Genomic DNA, 6,000 nt, shown 5'->3' on the forward strand with positions numbered 1-6,000 from the left:
GTGTGGGAGAATTTGATCACACTAAAATTCACCGTATTTCTGACTCCGATTTCGCATGCATTCTTAGCTTTTATTGTTGTTTTGCTTTGTTATTTCTTTGTTTTCTTATGTTTTCAGGTTTTTATAATAATCGGAGCTTGAATCGGGAAAAGGAGCGAAAAAGGAGTGAAAACGGGCGAAAACCTAGAAATTCAGCGTTTTGCACTTACGGCACCCACCGTGGCGGGCGCCATGGGTTAGCCATGACGTGGCCACGTCTCAAGACCACTCCTCAACCGCCAAGACCCACGATCCCCACTCCATCATCCCCTGTAGGGACCATGGCGGGCGCCATAGGCCTGTGGCGGGCGCCACAAGGCCAAAATCAGTAACCTCCACTTTTTAGTGGAGGGGCGTCCCTGTCATTTCATGCTTTCAGTTTTTACTATAAATAGGACCTTAGATTTTCGTTTTTCTTCATCCAGAATTAGAATTCTCTAGGCATATATCAGTTATAAAGCAGTTGCCATTCCACATCGGGGTGCCTCTGCAATCGAGTGATCGAGTCTGTAATCTGTCTGTGGTTCGAGTTTTGGAGCACTCTGGAGGAAGTTAATCCTGCCGCCATTTTAATTCAAGTTCGTATTTTACTTTTATTTATTTCCTGCACTCGCACATTTACGTTGTTTATTTCCTGCACTCGCACATTTACGTTGTTTATTTCCTGCACTCGCACATTTACGTTGTTTATTTCCTGCACTCGCACATTTACGTTGTTTATTTCCTGCACTCGCACATTTACGTTGTTTATTTCCTGCACTCGCACATTTACGTTGTTTATTTCCTGCACTCGCACTTTACTTTGTTTATTATCCGCACTCGCTTTAAATTACTTTTATGAAAAACTATAAAAAGAATATTTACTTTATCATGTCTAACTAATTCCATAAAGGTTAGAATGTGAGGATCGTAATTAAACCAGTAATCAGTGTAATTGTTCGTGGAAACACCTAAGGGCTATTTTATCTTTCAATTCAAGTAATTGTTTTTAACTATTTCAAAAACAGCCAAAAGCGCTTTGTCTAGTTTATTAGGAGATTTTAGATTAAAAAGAAAAGAGATTTTAAAACGATTTTCGGACGCGTTAGGAAGTTTAAACTCTGGTTCGTAAGAACCTCTTTTTGCTAAGAAGTCCAGGTTAAAATACTTTTCAACTTAGTTAAGATACTATATTTCTTAAAAATAGGTTTACTACTCTAACGCAGTACGCACCTTTTTATCCGTGACAATAGGAGGGGTTGATTAGAGAGTACAACTCGGTTCTGAATACGCGAAAGCGACAGTTCCTGTTAAATTAGTTCTTTTCAAAGGAGAAAACATTGCCCATAAGTAGTTCCACTAACAAGTACTGGATTATCATTGATTGCGTGAATTACATTCGAGCCTGTCTTTATTTATTATTTAAAATTATAATTTTATTTACCATTGCACCCTTATTAAAACCCTTAAAGATAGTTGCCTTAGATACACACCATAACAACAGGTTTGATAGATTGACACTTGGTCTCTGTGGATTCGATAATCTTTTATATTACTTTGACGCGATTCGTACACTTGCGAAAAACACGCATCAATCTTATAGAGTCAATCATTTGTGGAGAAGAGTTCCTACATTCTGAACTCCCACACTTTCTATTGTTTAAAGCTCTCCCAGGCCAGGGATAAGAGCTATGAGGCACACCCATCATCTCCATTTCATCTGCTTCACCCTAACTCTCAATGTTAAGGTTAAGAGCTCAAAACACCCCATTCCAGTTGGCTGTAAAGCCTAACCTTGCTTGAGCCCATTGATTGTGTATAGTGTGTGCTAATTGTTTGCTTGTTGGCTTGTTTGCCCATATGTGCATAATTGTTTGTGTGTGCCTTTGTGCATTGCTTTCACTTTTGAACATCAATTGTATATCATCTCATGATCATTGTTCATTGCTTTGTGACATCTTGTTTGTCCATTGAGGAGTCAATTGTAAGTCCATTTAGTGGCAGTTGTTTCCTATGATCTGGTAGGAGTTGGGACTAAGACCATTGATTGGCATCCCATTTCCTTGGAGTCGAGTGTAAGACCATTTATTGGCAACTTGTTTCCTCTTGCTTATTGCATTTGTTATTTGTTTCTTGTGAGGAGTCAATTGTAAGTCCATTTATTGGCATTTGTTTCCTATGATCATTCCTTGGAGATTGGTGTAAGTCCATTGATTGGCATTTGGTATCCATCTTTGTTTTGTGAGACTAGTGTAAGTCCATAAATTGGCATCTGGTATCCATCTTTGTTTTGTGAGACTAGTGTAAGTCCATAGATTGGTATCTGGTATCCATCTTTGTTTTGTGAGGCTAGTGTAAATCCATTGATTGGTATCTGGTTTCCATGTTTTCTTTTAGGAGATTGGTATAAGTCCATTGATTGACGTCCGGTATCCATTTTGTTTTGTGAGATTGGAATAAGTCCATTGATTGGCATCCGGTATCCATTTACTTTGTTAATCTGTTATTTGCTTGTTGCCTTTTCCAAAGGAATCACTTGGATCATCTATATATGATCTCAAGAGGTGAATATCTAAGAAGTTTTGCATCCCTTAACCCTCACCCTTTTTTGTTTCTTTAAACCTCCAATTGCATGTTAACCTAAACCAAAAAACTTTGTGCAAACATCTTCATTTATTTTTAAACTAGAAACCTAGGCCTTAAGCCTTTGATTTTTCAAACTTCATTTTCATAATACTTCTTTTGAATTGAATTCTAATCATACTTTGACCATCTTTTGTGAATAAACTCTAATTGATTAATTCCACTCATTCAATTGTTTTTTGGCTCAAGTCCACTTTCTTGATAAGTTTTCATACATTAGCCATAGGTTTGATTTATTCTAGTGGTTGATGTTAATCTCACCTTTTGTCCTTAGTGATTGAATTGTAAGACTTCCTTGCTTATTATAGGGCATGGTCCCTCACTAGCAAGTTGAAGTTGTTCTCACATGGTGGACTTGTGGTTGTATAGGTTGAGTTTTCTCCCGTGGATAACGAAAGACCTTAGTGCTTTTGTTTAAAATGAATTCACCCATGTTTTGGAAATCTTTTAGCCGAACTACGGCGTTTTGATCCTTACCTTCCATGGAAAGGTACGTAGGCAACGGGTTCATCCGTTCAAACACAAAAATAATAAAAATTGCATATCCTTCTCTCATCTCTACAATCAATGTTTGCACAAAAATATTTCATAAACAAATAATGATACAACATTTGTGAAAAGAGGTTCCCTAGGAGTACCTAGGATGCATTGGGTGCCTAACACCTTCCCTTTGCATAATTACCCCCTTACCCAGATCTCTGACCTTTCATTAGTTTTTTATGTGTAAAATTTCTTAGGCTTTTGTTCGCTTTTTAGCCATTCCTTTGGATAAATAAAAGTGAGGTGGCGACTCTATCTTTGTATGCTTTGCTTTTGATTTAGTCAATAAATCATAAAGTGACGAATACACCGCTACACAAGCATAAAATCCCAAAAATACAAAATAAAACTAAAAATTGATAAAACGCTTAAATAACTTACAGAAATGAAAACAAACTTAAAAGGTGACATAATGTGAACAAAGTATTCCATGATCCCTGGTTTCTTGTCGAATAAGTGATGAAAACATAGTAAAAATGGTGACCGATCACAACCCCGAACTTAGCTCATTGATTGTCCTCAAGTAATATTCTAAACGACTGAGAGTGTCACTTCCCAAAACTTTTCTCACCACAATACTGTTGATATCTTTTGCCACACGCCTTCACTCTCCCTTTCATAGTCCCTGCTTTTCCTAATTGGTTTTCCACCGCACTTCCACATCGACGTACTGCTTCACCTATCAGCTTATATCACACTCTCATCAAGTCTCTCCGGGTTAAAGTGTTTACACTCACATTTCAGAATATGCAATATCGATTCATAAATTTGAATAGTTTCTCCTTTCGTATCAACTACACACAACACACACTTTTTGAGGTCTTTCAGGTTGTAACAGGGCTTGGGTTACAGTGGGGTAAATACAAACAAAAGGGAAAACAAGTGGTTTGGGTTCAGAGTCAATGTCATTATTCTTTTCACTGTGTTTGTTCTATATATCATTTCCAATTCTTTTCTTTTTCAGTTCTGTTACTCAGTTCTTTTTTTTTCTTTTTATACCCAACTGAGTGTTTCTCATTCGGTGAGTGCCATTTTTCTCTTTCCATCAAATTTCTTTTTTTCTTTTGTTTCCTTTTTTTTTTCCGATGGTCATTTTTATTTTCTTTTTTTTCGCACTCATCGTACTTTTCGTTTCTTATGGGGCTACCCCAAACTTAGAACTGAACACAACTTAAAGAACATAACACTATCTCTAGACAAGGTAAGGAAGTTTTTGGACCGCAGGTTACATTCATGTGGTTATATATACAAACAAAGGGTACAGGCTCAAACGGGGTTAACAATGGATAATATTATAGGGATGGCTAGAAAGGCTCAGGGCTATTATTCAAATAACATGCCTCAGTGTGTGTGTGTATATATATGTAGTACTATTCCCAGAGAAATTACGCAAACTCAAAGTGATAAAGACATACATGAATATCGCTCATGATGACAAATGTATTTGGCTTTTTATACGCTCACCATGTTAGGTAAAGCTTGACAGAGTCCACAATACTTCTAGTATGGTGTGGCTTCTTACTTAGCTGAGAATGCACATGGGACATATGTTAGTTGAGCTTGAGACAGTTGCGTCCGGTCTTTTTCTTCAGCAGTATCAACTTTTTGGTAACATCTTCCAACAACGAGCACTCGTAAGTGGAGTGATCATTTCATCCACTACCACTAATGGTCATACCTAATCCAACAATAATACCAAGAACCTGAAATACATGCAGTAAATGATACCCAACAGTAAAGACAAACCAAATGTAAAATAATAAACAAAATGGGAAATAATAAAATAAAAATAAAGACTCAAAACAAAATTAAACCTCTCACACGCTTAAGCTAAACAATGGCCCCAATGTTTTTAGAACAAGATAGAGGATGGTGACTCACATTGTCATACTGAGGAGGATGGGGCGGAAAGTGCAACATCAACTATCACATCATCAGGTTCATTTCATCCAAAACCACCCATTGCCGAGCCTGCTCGATGCCTTGTCTTGATTGCTTGATACTAAGGTCACCGAGCTCGGTTTGTACTCGTGTCCACTTATCGTGATTCATGGATGATGACCCGGCTCCCTGATGGGTTGGCTCTTGGGGAGGGGGTACAAACGACTCCTGATGCTCCTAGTCTTCATTCATCTGTTCACCTGCAACCATCTTTTCACCATTGTAGCCTTCCTTTGTATCAGGGTCAATACTCACATACAACCAATTAGCATAATCAGTAATACTTACTCTATCAGGATTAGGTAGTGCAATGATAAACCTTTTATGGATCAGAACAGAGTAGTAATTGTGTGCAACAAAAATCATACCTTGTTGATTGAGAGCTGCCATATCAATTTTTGTCTTACCTTACTGTCTCAAGAGGTGAATATCTAAGAAGTTTTGCATCCCTTAACCCTCACCCTTTTTTGTTTCTTTAAACCTCCAATTGCATGTTAACCTAAACCAAAAAACTTTGTGCAAACATCTTCATTTCTTTTTAAACTAGAAACCTAGGCCTTAAGCCTTTGATTTTTCAAACTTCATTTTCATAATACTTCTTTTGAATTGAATTCTAATCATACTTTGACCATCTTTTGTGAATAAACTCTAATTGATTAATTCCACTCATTCAATTGTTTTGTGGCTCAAGTCCACTTTCTTGATAAGTTTTCATACATTAGCCATAGGTTTGATTTATTCTAGTGGTTGATGTTAATCTCACCTTTTGTCCTTAGTGATTGAATTGTAAGACTTCCTTGCTTATTATAGGGCATGGTCCCTCACTAGCAAGTTGAAGCTGTTCTCACATGGTGGACT

The sequence above is a fragment of the Lathyrus oleraceus genome, chromosome 4 (genome assembly GCF_024323335.1).
Source record: "Lathyrus oleraceus cultivar Zhongwan6 chromosome 4, CAAS_Psat_ZW6_1.0, whole genome shotgun sequence".
NCBI lineage: Eukaryota > Viridiplantae > Streptophyta > Magnoliopsida > Fabales > Fabaceae > Lathyrus > Lathyrus oleraceus.